General features: G+C 33.0%; 1 protein-coding gene across 4 annotated transcripts in view; it reads right to left on the reverse strand.

Annotated features, from left to right (window-relative positions):
• miple2 (midkine and pleiotrophin 2) overlaps nucleotides 1-18,187 on the reverse strand; it is a 231,366-nt gene that overhangs the window by 61,335 nt on the left and 151,844 nt on the right. Inside the window, exon 1 of one of the 4 annotated variants that reach the window (XM_070111854.1) lies at nucleotides 14,975-15,106. The exons of the other annotated variants lie outside the window; for them this stretch is intronic. The gene's annotated coding sequence lies outside the window, so the exon portion shown is untranslated. Of the gene's footprint in view, nucleotides 1-14,974; nucleotides 15,107-18,187 lie in introns of those variants that run through there. 4 annotated transcript variants of the gene reach the window in all.

Here is an 18,187-nt window from a genome sequence, read left to right on the forward strand (position 1 = left end):
TGACCTTCTACCGAAAATATCAGTCCATCCACAAAGAAATCTCAAACGAGTAACCATTTGACTTTGCGAGAGTATAAAATGTTCGGTTACATCCGAACTTAGCTCTTCCTTACTTGTTTTATTCTATAAAGTATCAAATTGTTGTGTAAACTCAACTACAACCTTTTTTTGCTGTAGGTCTGCTTAAATCTGCCAGAATGTTAAACTTTTGAGTTAATATCAAATAATTAATGTTTAATGGTCGAGATAGCAACTCTGTTGAAGTTCTTTTATGACCTCAATTGATTCATTGTAAGTTTCCGGAAGTGAATTTTTGTGTTTCGATAACAGGAAAAGGTCGGGGGAATCAAACAAGGTGGCTCATGAAAGTCTGCTCATAGGAAGCCCCATGTTTTGTTACAAATTTGGTCAAAATCAGAAAGATTTGTGAAGATGCATTATCGTCATTGTGTAAAGTGGTATGAATCGTCTATCCACAATGCAAGACTTTCATGACAAAAAGGACCAATAATATTCCTTATGCTATTTTCGACACTTTTTTACGGGTAGTCGATAAACAGATAAAAAAAGTTTCTTTCATAAAATTTGGTGTAAATTTACCTTCTTATGCCCTAAATACAATGTATTTTTTTAAATTTATAATATTATTTTTTCACCTTTTTACGACTGAATATCAGAAAAAAGCCCTAATTTTCAATCGAAAGGAAGAAATTCGATCAAATTTGATGAGGTTTCTTATAGCGTTTTTTGAGGTGAGTATTTCGATTTTTTGTCATTGTGTTAATGTCGTTGATGTCGTATAGACAAAGGTCTCTTTTATGACGTCTGCTCAAGACGCTTATAACACACGATTCATGTCGTTTTTGTTCGGTTTGATGAGTATGCTGTGTCTTATATACAAAATATCGGTGAAATGTGCTGAGTTAAACAGATATGCGGAGAGCTTGTCGAGACCATGAAGTAGGCTTTCTAAAATGCTTAACACTTATTGTAGTATAAATATTAAATATATAGGTTAATAGAATATTGGGTATTTTATAGTATAGTATGAATCATAATCTCATATGGTTTATGGATATGGTAAATTCAGGAGAAAATATCATGAGAGGAGACACTGTAGTTTAAGCTGCAATGCTTAAAAACTGACCTTACCAAAATCTCTATTCATTATAAAGACTCCTTTCGCTTGAGATTGGTTTCGCTACAGTGTTATCTACTAGTTATTGTATATTGAATACTCAAAGTGAGTTTGCTATCGAACATATAGAATACTCCAGAATCAGCACTTCTCTATTTTAATTTAAATTTGTTTGTAATTATAATACATTTTAACAAGTATTGTGGAAGAAAAATCCGCAATTGCTCAGTGTCAACTCTCTGGACATACTTAAAATATGAATGAAAAAATTTATTGTAGTTAATTGGTAGCAAATAGGTAATGCAATAACGAAAAAGTGATAAAGTAACAATACAACTCAATTAACAACACTGCATACTTTTGAGCGCCTAAAATGTTTGCTTTAAACCAAATCCATCTATGATTTTGTTGTTGCACATGAATCAACTTCAAAAGCAAATATCAGTTTTCATATTTATAGGTCCGCTAGAAAACCATGTTAAAAGCAGCAATTTAAGAGCTTTAATTTTCGAATGTACTTAACATGGCCTAAGGGTATGCAATATTAAATGACTGCACGAAAGGTCAGTTTATAAAAGACTGAATGTTACAAAGTAACTAGAAAGGATATGAACATTTTAGAGAGCGAGGCAGACGTCTACCAACGATTGAGTTGTTGATAACGAGTAAATTGTGAATATAACTGTTAGTGCGCCTGTAAGTATGCAACAATAAATGTAGATGGATAGCCAAAGGGAATAAATGTAAGAGAAAAGTAGAAAGGAAGAAGTACAAAAAAAAACAATTAATTGCAAAGTCTTTGATAAAAAGGTGTACATATATTTTTATATACAAGTATATATATATATATATATATATAACTGTACTTATATGAGTATGTGAATATACATATATTATCGGTATATAAAAGTAGCTAATATTTGTAAAAATAAATGCTCTGGAAAAAGCATTAAAGCGAAATGGAAAAAAGCTTTTCAAAGCATATCCGCAAGTGCGCTTCAAATGTTTGTTGGTTTTGTTTAAAGTTACGAAAAGTTAAGTGATTTTAATCAGCAGCAAGCCCACAAGTATTCAAGTTCATTCTAACCACACTTTCGGCACGCCAGAAGAAACTTTTAATTTTTAACTTATTTTGGTTTTTTGGTGAATTTAATTTAAATTTGTGCCATACAAGAGAATTGCGTTGATAAATTAAATGAAAAGTTAATAGTTAAGTTTTTTTTAATATTTTTTGTGTGGGAATAAAATGATTAAAAAAAACACACGAGCTGTAAATTATAAAAGCAATTATATTTTTTGCACTTACACATGTGGGTATGTGTGTGATAAAAAATATTTAAAAAAATAAATTTAAGTAATAAAAGTTCACAAACAACAACAAAAATCTTGTGTGCTGATGGGAAGCAAATAAATTAAAAACTCACATTCATACAAATTCCAACCAACCAGCATCATATAACGTGTGGCCTCGGCTCATAAGAGACTAGCAAAGTTTGAATTTTTAACTAGATACGTGTAAATATTTGTCATCCATACTCCGTGTATTTGGCATTACCGGCGTTTTGTTGTGACGACAAGCTTAGAATTTTAATAAGCCACATTGCCTAACCAAATTTCGGCGATACTACTCGTACAAAAGCCGTTATGTTGGCTGCTTACCATGTGGCAGCAAGAAGGCTTCGCACAATTTCACTTCCGCACGTTGGTACATGGGCCACACGCTTAATATTGCCCCCCTCACCTTTGCACTTGTTTACATGCATATACTTTGTAGTTGCTTTTGTTTTAGTCTGCCTTTTCGCTTTTATTTACTTGTGAACGATCGCAATCACTGCCGTACGACGTGTGTGTAGCCGCCTAGAGAAGAGGTTAATTGGCGCAAAGAAGTATTGTGACTGCGGGGTGCGCTTTTTTCATTAAATTAAAACAGAGGCGTAGTCGAAAAGGTGGTGAGAATAAATATTACAGGTTATCGGGCCTTATGTGGCATATTTGACTGATCGGCCCATTCTTTTTTCCAGTTGGGCTAATTTATATCATTCAACTATTCTAAGCTGTGTCATAGTTATCCAGACTATTCTGTCAATATTTTCATAGCACTAAAAATATTGAAACCCTAACTGACGTCAGGTCGGTGGATATGCAGGAACGAGAGTAGTGTTCTTTTCCGAACATCGTTTCGTAGAAACGAGCTACAAATTTATGGTTGTGATTGCGGAAATGTCAGAAGTTTATTAGTTTTCTGGAAGAGTTTCATATAGCAATATCACAGAGTATATGAGGGTGGTCCATCACTCGTCAACGGCTCGGAAATGCCGCAGTCAAATCAAAGAGCGTTTGGATGTAATATTTAGTGCCTTTTATCTTTCGATAGCGACCGTTCAAAATTTTTATTTTTTATTTTCGTTTCGAAGTGGTCAAACGTCGGTATTTGATGAGCCCTCACAGGTGATACGAAAACGGGTACCACAGAGAATAAAGTTAATTTCGTAAGGTTTTTATATTCGAGGCGTATCAGCTTCCTAGTAGACTCTCACGCATGTATTTGCCCAAAATGAAATATTAAATGACGAAAACCCCTTCTTATCCATCTTTGTTCAAATACCGAAACAATTTTACTTGTTAATATCCTCAAATAGCCTTCCGCCACCTACTGCCCTATTCCGCAGCGTCAAGCGGCAGTGCTGTTCAGTTATTTGAATTCGCATAAATTTTAAATTTCAACAGCATCGATTGCGTGCTGACGCGTGTGCGTGCGCCTCAATGGAGCTCCCCTACTGTTGGCTCAACGCACACATCTCGCGTGCGCGAGCAGTCACTCTTACCACACCCACCCCCATACCCCCTGCGACGATTGGTATGCGGCGTTCCTTCGCACAGCTCACTCGGCTGCGTCGACGGTCGCGCTTCGCAAGCAACTTCACAGATTTACACTTCAGAACAAGTGATAAATGCAAGCATAAAATCAGGCAGCGTGTGCCCAAAAAAAAAAAAAATAAATTTTCCGACCAAAATATTGTGCGCGCATTCGATGACAGACAATACAAGTCGCGCCTCCGCTCCTACCAATGAATCAACCGAAAATATATATGTAGACATCTATTATATACATATATTTTATAAGTATTCCTGTGTGGGCGTATATGTTTGCAGTTGACAGTCGCTGTTGAACCGGCAACGGGAACTGGCTGTGAACGCTTTATTAGCCTTTTATAGTTGTGTGCGTGCGTGGGGCACACGCGAGTTGCCGCTTCACTCTTCGCTGAACAAATTTACATGCAACGGTTAGGGTGAGGTTTGGTGGAATGGTGGTGCTTTTGTTGGTGGCGGTCAGGGTGCAGAGGGCAGTCGATCTGTGTGGTAGCACTGGTAAGACAATGCCGTGAATGGCGTGAAATGGAGCAGACGCAATGTGATAGCGTCGTTGGTGAGTGTTGTAATTAATGCCGGCTGCGAATTGCTTTAAGCGAGGGGGCGGGTGGCAACATTTCCACTAAAATGCTTTCATACATACATAAGTTAGCATAAGTCCGCATATTCATAGCGTGTGAAACCGTAAATGTGTTGTAACAGAAAATTGGAATAAAAATGAAAAGAAAAAATCTATGATAAAATTATTGCTCAGAGATAGCGAAATCTCAGTGGCTATTTCGCCACTGGCTCCATGCATGGAATTTTAAATTTATTTTTATTATCCGTATAATTACGAAAATATGTAGATTTTTGCCTAATTTTAGGTGATGTATTGCACGTCCAACGTCAGCTGCTTTGGGAAGGTGTTTTCAATTGAAATAGTTTGTAGGAGAGCTAAGAAAAATACGCACTTCATTAGAAGATATTGGATACATTAAATAAGAGGCATAAAAAGTGATGTCATCGCAATGATATTGCCATTATTGGTGTATCTGATTGTATGTGAACTGATTTTTACATACCCTCTCTAATAAAGGGGTACTCTATTTTAGAGGCTCGAATTTCGAGCGTTTTTGGCAATTGATATTTATACCCTGAACAGGGTATATTAAGTTTGCCACGAAGTTTGTAGCACCCAAAAGGAAACATCAGTGACCCTATAAAATATATACATAAATGATCAGCATTATGAGTTGAGTGGATTTAGCCATGTTCGTCTGACTGTCCGTCGATCTGAAATTTTGCACCCGTCCTTTTCTCAATAAAAAGGTACTCATTGGTCGGTACTTGTTTGTCAAGTACTTGTTTGGAAACTTTTTACTAGACGAGATATCTTCACGAAATTAGAAATGAGTCACTTTCTAAGGCAACAATGTAATATACCTATATAGCAACCGAAGTTAACGTTTTCTCTGGTTTTACTATTCATTTTTTAACATTTATTTATTCATATTTCAAGATTTTTGCACAAAAGAAATTTCAAAAAAATGTCGTTACCGTATGAAACAATAAAATTAAGTGATTTCCTACAAATATTCTCACTTGGACAAATCCTAGGTTTGGATCAAAAAGATGGGATATCGACAAGATGCTTCAAACTTGGTCTGGCGAAAGCTGTGGAGAAAGTTATTTCCACCTCAACTTTCTTCTTGCAACTTTCACAAGTTACGTCCCCCAAAATCTTTAGCCTCCCCGCGTAAGTTCCAATGGGACAGTGTCCAGTGAACATTCATTCCATGGACCTTTTACGCTCCACTCTGGGCCAGAAGGTTTTCGCAACCCCACAAGTGCTGGTTGAAAACCAACGCTTGGTGAGCTTCCGCGAGTCCCATAAATCCATTGCCAAAATGCACAAATACAGGCAAACCGCTGCTTGTTCTCATTCTGATAGAATTTGAGTAAGGCTGTCTTTTCTTGCCTGTTCATTGGCTTTACAATTTCTGTTGATTCCGCTGTGGCCAGACACCCAGACAAGTTTAATATGGAAGTAGCTAGATGCTACTGCTAGTGAGGTCATGTACTTCTCGACTAGCTTTGAGCTCACTGTTAGCGATTTCAAGGCCTGTATAGCAGCTCTGTTATTGGAGTGGATATATACCTCCTTTAAAGAAGCCGCACATTCGAGAAGCGCATCTGCTACTAACTTGATAGCTGTCAGTTCTGCTTGAAAGACATTACAGTGGTCTGGCAGTTTGAAACAAGAGTTGATTGACACAAGACTCAAACTATATACATTATTTTGTTTAATACAAAATCTAAAATATAAATTTTTTTTCGCTAAAAATGAAGTGTCTTGATGGCTATAACTTAATAATTCAATATTTATATGTAAGAACATGGAATTAATTTAATAAAAATTTTATTATTGAAAAATCTCAATATTTATCATTGGACCTCTGGATATGAAATCATAGTTCAAAAATCCGCTTACAATGACATGGACAAGGGTCAGGCCGTTAGAATAAAGCAATAATCGTAAAAGAAATGAAATAGTTTTACGCTTCACTGTTTGATCTAGGTAAGCAGTAATCAACACACTCATATTTATTTATCGCTCTTCGATACAAACTTCTATTGTGTACCTTTTCTGCACATATTCTTGCCAATATTTACCGTTAAAGTGTCAAACACGATTTTCATAAGCACATTGACATAAAGTGTTGGCCAATATTAAGTCAAGCGCACTTCAACGCCTTAGAGCCATATTCCTTTCAGAAGTCTAGCTAAAATTGCAACAACAAAAACAGTAAAAAGACAAGTAATAACAAAATGACATAAGTGTGAAAAATGTTAGCGAGTTACAAGAGAATTGACAGCATTTGAGAGGCAGCTATGAAAGTCAATAACTTTGGTGCTAGAAAAATGATTGGAAGTCATATAACACTATAACACACACATACATATATATAAGTATATACATATATATAAATATATACACTTGACACTATTGGAGTTTACAGAAGCATGCAGAAAAATGCATGTGAGCGAAAAACAAATAAAAGTAAACAACAACAATGAAGTGGTGGCTACAGTTGATGCTTTGAAAAGCTTGCAGCAGAGTTGACAGGCATTCGTAGTAAGCTGAGCTGTCATAACGCTTTGCGGCAAAGCTATTGATAAATGCTCATAGAAATGTGGCTGGGGCGAGAAAAAATTCTAAAAAATGTGTTTGTGTGTGTGTGTTTGTATACCTTATGTAAGTGCAGTTTCGTAAGTTGTGGGGAAAAAGTGCATAGTGCTTTTAAAGCTTTTAAGCAAGAATTAACCTACATTATATACATCGTTATATATGTCAGAGCATGTTTATATACATTTTAGAGAAAAAGCAGAAGGTAAATTAAAAATACGCACTTTTTAAAACACCGAACCTACACAGTTTATACTCAAAATTCTGTGAACACAGTTTGAGCTCTGCTATACCAAATGAAAAATACATTTTTCTGGACATCAGCAAAGCAGGATTTATTTTGGTATTTGGTACAACCACCTTATTCAACTCAACTTATTGTACGGCGACTGACTTGTTCACCTTTGGAAACAAAAAGAAGCTATAAGGCAACAAATTCGGAAAATACGGAAGATGTGGCAGCAGTTCGTAGCATAATTCGATCAGTTTGGTCGTGGCGTCGGTAGGCAGGTTAGAGAAGAAGCAGCCGGTAAATGAAAAATCAAAATAAAATTAGACGTGCGATACAGCTATAATTTGATAGTAGCCGAGACGAGAATATGACATACCAAAGTAACCATCATCGGGTGGTGAGATTTTATGAAGCAAAAATTTTTTTTGCTTAGCCTGAGGGTAAAATCTGTAAATTATAAAAAAAAAAAGTGGACAAAAAATAATTTTTTTTTTTAACATCTAGAGGCGGCCCACTCAGTTTTAAAGTAAATTTCGAGTTAACATTTTTTTTGGACATGAAAAAATTATTTTTAGCTTAAACTCTTTAGATTTATATAAAAATTACCGAATGTGATTTTTTAAATTTATTAGAAAAAAATTTATTGTAACGCTTAAGGAAAGCATGTTGTCGTTTAAGACGTTTTTTAAAACTGACCACCCAAAATTTATTTAGGTTCATTACTTTTAATTGGCTAGAAAGAGGACTCTTCTCAGCTTCTAGAACACTGTTTTACGAAATAAAAATTTTAACTCGAAAATTTACTTTAAAACCGATGGGCCTCTAGATGTTAAAAAAAATTTTTTTTTGTCCCAAATTTTTCTTTTTTTATAATCTACAAATTTTACACTCAGGCTAAGCAAAAAAATATTTTTTTTTTCGCTCCACCCTAATATACATATATAATATGCAAAGACGAACACAGGTCGCTTTTTCGGTATATAAGCTTATCTTATACAATAAAATTTAAACAGAAAGCAGTTTTTATTCATGTTTTGGCTTGAATCTTAAACAAATTATGAAATGAATACGTGGCCGACATATTAGTAGGTTATAGAGTTTTTCTAAAGAATTAAATTCAAAGAAGATACTTTTTTTTAAAAAGCTGAATGCTTTACAAAAATATTTTTTTAACTCAACACTAACTGTGAGTAAATTCCGTAACTGAACGGCTGCAAAAGGCATTAAAGACTTCCTTAAAGCATACCTGCTACATTCGGTGATAAAATATAAATATTTATCCACATAAAGCAAAAATAAGTAATCAAAAACAGTTTCAGTTTTCTGTTATAACAACATAAAATATACACTCAAACATAAATAATTGACGTGAGTAACGAAAACCAGAGAAATTATTATCTTCAAATTACCGGCGGTCCAAAAGATTTCCCTGCAAAAACTGGCGAACCTTCATAAACTGTCAGATATATGCAAACAAACCGCAAAAATCACAAATCTCTGCAACAATTTCATGCGTAAACTGTTGGCAAATGCCACAACAGACGCCAAGCATTCGACGCTCGATTGCTCATACGCCCCGTGGCACTGGCAGAAATGTGCGAATGTATGCGCTGCGATGTGCTGGGAAACTAAGCAGAAACTGCCAAGCGGACAAGTGATGTGCTGCACAGAAGAAGATGACGAGAGCTACTAGAAGCGAGTTATGCGAGCATAAACGGTACTAAAAGCGATAAAAAACAGTAAATTATGTGCATACCTTTCTCTTTATATATACATCTGTATATATGTATGAATATATGCGATCGCATGGAAATTGAAGTAAAAACAACCAAAAATAACAAGTTCTAAACACAAACAAAAGCAAATACATAAATTGAAAGCAGAAAGGCTGCGCCAAACAACAGGAATCACATCAATGAAGTGAGAAAAAGCGTCAGCGCCACCAATTGGTGTGTGTGTAAGTTGGAGATTTGCACCTAAGGAATATTGAAAAGTTCTTCGAGGCACATGTGCAAAAGTTTATTTTAGCCTACATTCATTGTATTTTGGTAAACCTTTCCCCCCAGTATTTGTTTGTGTGTGTGTGTATACCTGGTTGCAGGTTAATAAATTTTTGTATATTTTTCCACATTTATTGCTTGTAGTATTCGAACGCAAATGCTTTGAACTTTTCTTAAGTGTATTAGAATTGTTTTGAGTAACGGTGAACGTGTAACTGTGAATTTAGTTAAGTGCTTTGATTATTATTGACGCGATACATAAATTTTGCAAGTTTACAACTATTTTTCTTATAACTTAATGCGCTAGAAAATTGAGAATCAATAATGTAAGAATATTTAAAACGATTTCTAAAAGTTTGCAAAGGCTTTCTGAGGTCATGAAAACATGATACTTAAGTTAGGGTTGCCAATATGTTGTTTTTTTGTAAGAAAATGCTGTTATAAAGAGTTGTTTGAGGTTAATTCTTACCATAATATCATTCAAAAATAAAACAATTTTCCAGACAAAAACTTGATTTTGATCGATCAGTTTGTATGGCAGCTATATGCTATAGAGTTCTGCCCTGAGCAATATGATCGGAAATTAAAGCGTTACCTTGGCTAATAATCCATGCCAAATTTTGTGAAGATATTGTCCAAAAAAAAACAAGCACTTTATTCCGATCGTTCAGTTTATATGACAGCTATAAGCTATAGTTTTTGGCAATATTTCATACAGAGTTTCATTTAAAAGTGCCGTAAATATTTTGCTCAGTGCAAATATAGACAAAAGTGAGATGTAGGAGAATTGTAGTGAACTAGTCAGGATTAGCTGGTGTTCAAAAGACAGAATTGCGATGACAAAATGTCTACCCGTCTTTTTCACTCTCGCTTCCTCTTTATCTCTCTTTCTCTAAAACAGATATATGATATATGATTTTGAAAAGATGGGTTTGGTTGTCGATAGTCATTGTCTTTCATAGGCTTTAGCTTAACGCAATTTGCTTTGAAATCAAGATTTGCAGAAGATTTCTAACTTAACCCTGTGGATATCGATAAGGCAATGATTAGTTAGTATGCTCATAAATAGAGTAAGGTTTTTGCGACTGAACAAGAATTAGTAGTTCCTTTAGCGCTCGTTTAGCTGAATTGAGGACCAGTCATTCAGTAGTATAAAATAAGTATTTGAGGTTCGACTTCCTATTGCCATTCTATTGACAGTGAGGCTGAGGAATATTTGGCGTCGAATCTTCAAAAAAATTTTTAAAATTTTGTTTTTATTTATATCTTGTTCTCGTGGACTAAATCAAGTTTATGGGCTATGAGCCTTAAGTTTAGTCTTAATTTCAATACAATGGTTTTGAAGCCTTAATATTATCTTAGTTTTGTTAAACGTTGGTTTAAAGAATTTGGAGATCTGTATATTACTTAAACTCTTTTTACAACTTGGTAAACTTTGCTGGTATGGTACCTTAGTTATCAAGTCCATTCTGACAAGTTAGAATCCGTTCACAAACAATTTTTACTTTTCGCCTCAAAGCAGTGCGATGGGATTCAAGTTAACTCTTTCTGAATATATTAATTTAATTATTGTTGCAAGCTAAATATAGTATATATATAGTAGTATATCCCTGCTCACTTATCGAGGCAGTCTGGACCCTAACTGTAAAAATTATGATTTTAGCATTAAAAAATAAATAGGCATTTATTGTATGCAAAAGGTTACACCGTTGTATTAAAGAGATTCTTTCTGTTATAGCTGCAGTATAAAGTCAACCGTAAGTTCGAAATATTTATGTAAGATATATGGTGACAAAGGGAAGTATTGATCCGATTTTACCCAGTTTTGGCATAAGGGCATGTTGTAAATTGAAAGAATAAGATGGAATTTAAAAGTTTGTTATATGGGAAGTAGGCGAGATTGTCATCTCGTTAATTTTCACAGTGTATGATAGGAATATTTGTGTAACCTCGCACACTTCATTGAGTTGAAATTGTTCAATTAGCTCCTGTGATATAGGATTCCAACTAAATCTGTGAAACTTATTGTTTTTGGTGTATTTATTCATTTAGTTATCGTACTTTTAGCAGTTTTCACATTTTACTCATTTTTACAGTATATGAAGAAATGCTAAAGATAATTTTTCTCAACATGTTTAGTTGATTTAGCTTCAGTGGTACAGCGGTATAACTCGCTACTGCGATCCCTTTTACTTAATTGCAGTTTTGTATCTTAATTTGGTTCTTAGTTATGACACTTTATGTGCTCTCGATTTATGGCGCTTTTTTGGCGTGGCAGTGGTCTGATTCCGCTCACCGCCCTTGGGTGTCAAGGCACATATATAGCAAGTTTCATCAACATATCTTACTTTTTACTCAAATTATCGCTTGCCGACAGACGCTCTGGCAGATCGTCTACCGGATTTCAACTTGTCTCAACATTCTGATAATTTATATATGTATATATTATATAGATATATATACCTATATAACCCTATATCTAACTCGATTAGTTTTAGTTGATACAAACAACCGTTAGATGAAAAAACTAGTGTACACTTTAGCGACATGTTGCGAGTGTATACAAATTTATTACAAATATTTCGTTATTTAAGCAAGTGTGCTTTTGCTAGTCGCTTAGAAGAAAATTATTCTAAAATAAAAGTTCTTTCTTGCTTTTTTTAGAAGCTGTTCATAAATTTAAAGAAAGAGCGAAAATATAAGTTTAGCGAATTTTACCAAAACTATAACGAAAGCAGGCTTTGTTTTTGTGCATTGCTGTAAAAACCAGACAAGAAACTAAATTCAAAAAGAAAATCAAAGAAATACATATTTTCAACACAAAAGCTCAGGAAATAAAATGAATTACACAATGAACAAGCGTTGAGGTGAACTTTGCTGCCAACACTTAAGAAATGCAGAGAACTTTTACAAAGGCTGAGTGGCAAAATAGTATTATATATATGCTACATACATATATATTATAGGAGTATTTACTAAGTAGAATTACAGCAACAATGCCTTTTACAGGGTAATAATTGATTGTTTTTAGCTTTTACCATAAGTGTGGTTTTTAGTGTTATTATTATGATGAATATTTGTTGTTTATTTATTTTGCCACATTTCTGCTTCCTTTGGCAGGGTTGCCACAAGCACTATACCCATTAAAAAAAAAGAAGAAAATAATGAAATGCTTTGTAGTCAGCAAGTGAAAATTTATTAGTTTTGTGAAACAGCCACTGACAGCTAGAGTGTAATTGTATATGTGTGTATGTATCATAAGTATTGTTTGTGTTTGTGTGTATGCTTTGAATGATGAGCTGCCGACAAAATGTGGCTGCACATAAAAATTTAATTAAACAATAGAGTTTATTCTATTTTGCTTTATTTTGTTTTATTTTTGTGAAAAATGTTTTCCTTGTTCAAAATATCAAGTGTGGTAAGTTGAGCCGAGTGCTTGTTAGCGCATACACCGAACACTTATACTGATATACGAGTAGGTAAAATATATCTCTGAGTGTTGCGCATAATGAGGCACCTTGTGCTACTTGGACAACAAGTCTGGCAGCAGTGGAGCGCTGAAGTCAATGTTACTCGGCCGGTTTTTGGTGGCATACGGTTTCATTTGAGTTTGGGTGGCTGTGTTGCATTGTGACCCTCAACTCGATATTCTTTTATTACACACTTTAGCCGTAGGTGGGTAATGTTAAACTGGTTCTGGGGTAAAGGAACTGCACTAGAAAAAATATGTACTGTAAAATATATAAATATTTGGAAATTATATCCTATAACTGCAGACTAAGATTCAATTAACTATTTTTATCATTTATCGACTTTTCAATAAATTTCAGTCGTCACTTATAAAAGAAATATGTTGTTTTATAATAATAACTTTAAAGTTTTGAATTATTCAGTTATATTGTGTAAAATTGGAAGTTTTGTTTTAGCACAAATTAGAGTTTGGAGGAGTTCATTGAGCTAAAGCTAATATGTTTAAGGTTCGTAGACCTCTCTGGACACAAAAACAAGTTGAATCAACCGCAATTATCCCGTTAGTGATGTAATAACAACTATGTAGTGCCATGGATAGGTTAGATAAAGGGGGGGAAGATATGTACATATTCTATTGTGACTAATTGGGATATGTTAGGTTAGGTTCAATGACTGATCCTCAAGATGGGTATGACACTTGAACTACTATACATAGTTTCTTATAAGTCCACAAAGCAGTTTTAGATAAATAGAAATCTGCTTAAACTGTTGTTGTCTTTTTCCCTTTCAGCAGTATGTTTGAAAGTGTGAGCTCTTAAGTGTTTAAGTCTTGATCTCCTAAAGGCTGACTGTCAAGAAGGATGTTTTGGAATGTTTCTATGTACTTCGTCTTCTTCACAAAAGCTTCTGGCATACGGTAAGATTCTTAACATAAGCGAACACAGATAGAGAAATGACTAGTGAGAACCTTGGAAAGCTAGCCTTACCGAGGGCGAAGACTTCTTGCGATCCAACGTGAACCAAAGGGATCTTACAACTTCGCAAGAACTAACAGCAGCACTAGCGCTGACCAGGCTTTAGCGAAGTCCAGCTATGTAATAATAGAATTAATGAAGGAGTACCGATCCGTTCCCATTCTACTGATAGCGAGGGCTAGGGTGCCCCTTCTTGCCAGCTCAGCAGCTTTGCAGTTACCTAAAATTTCGCTTAGTCCTAGCACCCATACAGAGTGACTCGATGCCATCCTTAACTAGCCTTAAATGCACGGTAAATGAGCTTTTGGAGGTTTTCATAATTAAACCCTTACCATTTTCGGCTTGCCTTAGTTTCCGTATTCCATCTGAACAAGCTATTAGAAAAATAACTATGATTTCGACGACAGTGCGTATGGGACTACCTTAAAACTTTACGGTGGTATCACTTCAAAAGAGCATTTATTATGGTAAAGCTAACCCTGTTGTTCTTTAACGTCAATAGCAACAAAATTTTTGTGAAATCACGAATTTAATAATTTATTCCATACAGTAGGAATTGGTAAAATAATAATAAGCTTTGTTTTTTTGTGTCCCGCTGTGGATGCTGTAGTAAAGTTGCCCTTCGGCAGACAACATCAAATCCTCAAACGTACTCGTATTTATTCCATGAATAATCCTCACAATTGCATTTATCAACTATTTGGTGGTTGATTAAATCTCGTACGGCCTTATAGCCTTTTAGCACAGCCAAATTAATTTAAACAACATTAAGATTATAAATGAAAACCAGTTTTTGCCTTATTTTTCTAATAATTAAAATTCATCAGTTAATTGCTATTTTATCAATGCACACAACCAAATTTACAGCTTGGACAACAACCTGCACAGTTAAACTCAACCCAATTTACAGTGTGGGCAACAATCCGCAGATTTGCATTCCAGTTTCAACTCGATTTAAAATTAATGTAGTTAAATAATATTTTTATTTTGTATGGTTAATCGTTCTAAATTAACGCTTTAATCGTATAAAGGCCGGTTAATTGCGTTATTTAAATAGAAAATGGGCAGTTATGGAAATTTATCACTGAATAGCTTTACATTAAATTAAATTATACTCACATGTTGTGGATTTACTATACATAAGTATGCACGTATATTTATACTGTATATTATATTTGCGCAGAATACTCATCTATTCGAGAGGTTAAGTCCTTTAATTGCTCATATTTTTTTGTTAATTGTGTACTCAACCTTAACAAGAGTCATGTGTATATAAATTTCTGAATAATTCATTAACTCACCTGCAAAAGAAATAAAACAAAGGAATTAGTGTGAATTTCAATATGTACAAGTATGATTGTTCGTGGAATTGTTTTATTGTTTTGATAATTGAAATTGAGAAATGAAATGTTGATTTCTGGTTTTTTTTATAATTGATTTAATAACAGTACAAGTACTCGTATATGGTATATGTAGAATAAATTTGTATTGTGAAATGCATTTAAATGTTACATATATCGTACAAAGAGATAAAAGAGGTTGTAAAATTATTATATTACACTGTACAAAATTCGATTTCAAAATCGGAGCAGTATTTTTAAAATATAAAATTTTTATTTTTTCGAAGATCCGACTTTAACCTTTCCATCTTAGATGCTATAGCATGTCATTTAGGCTTGACCGAAAGATGTTATACACCAGTGAAATGAGACAAAAATCTGGATGCTGCCCATATGTATACTAATTTAGGAACTAACATACTATAATTAAAAATGCTGTTTTCGATATGCTCCATTTCGAAATTCGAAAGCAAATATTAAAATTTCCGAGACTAAATTCGAAAACGGAGAAATTACTTTTTACTTACAACTTAATGTAAAAAATTGCTCATGTCCCGAGTTGCAAATAATATATATAATAATAATACATTATGAAAATAACTTAATTAATATTCAAATACATTTTTTTTTATTGTTTTGTAATCCTGAGAATATTAATTCAAAATAATTTTCTACTTTTAATCCAAAATACCGGATTGAAAAATTGAAAATAAATTTTTAATTCCAAATAGCAAATTGAAAAATAAAAAAATGTTAAACCAAGGTTTATAATTAAAAATTAAAAAAAAAAGTTGTTTTTGAATTAACATTTTTCGTGCTTGCGTACTGCGTATTCTACCATTTCGAATCTTATTGAATACTCTAGAATAGTGGACGACAAGCTTACACATTCAAACGATAGATATGTATCAAGTTAAAATTCTGATTTTGTGTTTCAAAATTAAATTTTCCATTTTTAATCTAAAATTTGCAACTCTGGACGGAGTTAAATATAAAATAATCTTCCGTAATTCTCCTTAAATAAAATTTTACTTGGCAATCTTGAAGATACAAGTCTGTTGGGCAACAAAATGTGTCCAAGTGATCGAAAGATATGCCCTTAGTTTTGAAATGATAGCCATTAATTCTTTTGATATATAATAAAAATATCCAATCAAACACTGCTTATAAAAGTTTATAAAAAACAAAGCTTTAAACACGAGTTTATTGTACAACAAATGTGTAACAAGAGATCATATATAGGTTTACCAAATTTATTTTTTATGTAGTCGTATTGAGACTTACTTCTTTCTTGTAATATATTTTCATTGCAGTTTTTCTCACTGAAGAATCATCTTCATATGTGCGAATGGTTGTGAAAATATATATATGTATTTGTGTTATTCTTAAAACTCTTACACTTGCTTCTAACTTGAAGGGAAACAAAGCGAAATAAAGCACTAAAAGAAAATCTTAATCAATGGCTTATTTATGAATGTTGATACATTTATATACAAGTACAGTAATTTAATAGCTCTTAATATCGATCATTAAGCTTTGAAATGTTATAAAAATATTACTCAATACTAATGTATTCTGTATTAAGATATGTATATTTCCATCTTATATAATCAGTGTTTACCGCAAAATAATCTGCATGTTACATTTTTTTTCGTTATCTTTATAAGTGTTACTCTGTTTACTTTTTTCGTATTGAATGTCACTATCATCTTGCGTTTTTTTTCTAATTAAAATATTTTGTAATATTTCATTCAATGTCTTTGCTGCATTATCTATTTGCTTGTATTAATGTTTGTATGTATGCTGCTTTGTAAGCTTAAAAGCAGACTACCAAAAATATAATATTTCTTCTTTTAAATACATGTGTAATTATTTAGATATTGTAGGTATAACGGCATTTTAAGATGAATTTTATAGCTTTACTGTCATAATTATACTGTATAAATCAGTATGTACAAAGTTTAGGTTTATATTTGCGTAATAGTTGTTGGTATGCGCATTGAGAACTCGTGATATTTAAGTAATTAAGGGCGTGTTCGATTCACCACTTCTCTGTTTCATATGTTTGAGCAGTGCTCTCTTGTTAAAAAATTATTGTAAATTTAGCTGAGAAAGATTTTTTTGCCTGCGAAAAGGTTTAATAATCATTTGTTATCAGATTTCAAATACTAGGTGTGTTCAAAATAAAAACGGGATTTCAAAATTTCAAAATTTATTTTTTGGAGAGTTCAAATACACCTCGAATATCATTTGATTTAGTGGATTAGGTTATTGTAGTTGTTAAATTTTTTTCATATGAAATTTCCCGTCCAAACTAAATAATTTTGGTTGTTGTAGATTTTTGTTAGAAGTTCTATAAATTCAATATTTTATTTATTACAATGTCGTTGGGTAAAAAATCCGCTGTATTGAAAAATTAAACAAATACAAAGAATAAATTTCAAAGCTGACAACATTTCAAAAAAAAAAAAAAATTAAAAATAACATCAAACTAGCAGACAAATAGTATCGAAACAGGCATTTTGAATAATATTATTTTATTGAGTTATCACCTGACCAAAAAAAAATTTTAATATTTGAAATAGCTCGAGAGCGAAAAACTTGCCATAATATTTAAAGCTTGCTTTTAGGTATGAAGCCATTGAAGTTTTTGGCACTTTACTTTAAAAAGAAATATCGCTTAAAAGATAAAAATTTAAGGAGTTGCATTTGTTTTTTTTTTTGATAGACGAATATACTTATAAATAAATGCACAAGAAATAGAATTTAAGTAAATTTTATTAAGAAAAAACAAACACATATTATTAAACAAAGTTGACACATTCTTTTAAATAAAAAATTTGTTTAAGTGACAAACTTACAAGAATGTATACGCAGCCATAAATATGGTCTAAAACTTTATTTATTTATGAAATGAAATGGAGTTGCCATACTTACTAAAAATGTCTATAAATATTTATTTGAAAATTAAATCAAATAAATTTGAGCATGA

The sequence above is a fragment of the Bactrocera oleae genome, chromosome 6, assembly GCF_042242935.1.
Source record: "Bactrocera oleae isolate idBacOlea1 chromosome 6, idBacOlea1, whole genome shotgun sequence".
In the NCBI taxonomy this organism is placed as follows: Eukaryota; Metazoa; Arthropoda; class Insecta; order Diptera; family Tephritidae; genus Bactrocera; species Bactrocera oleae.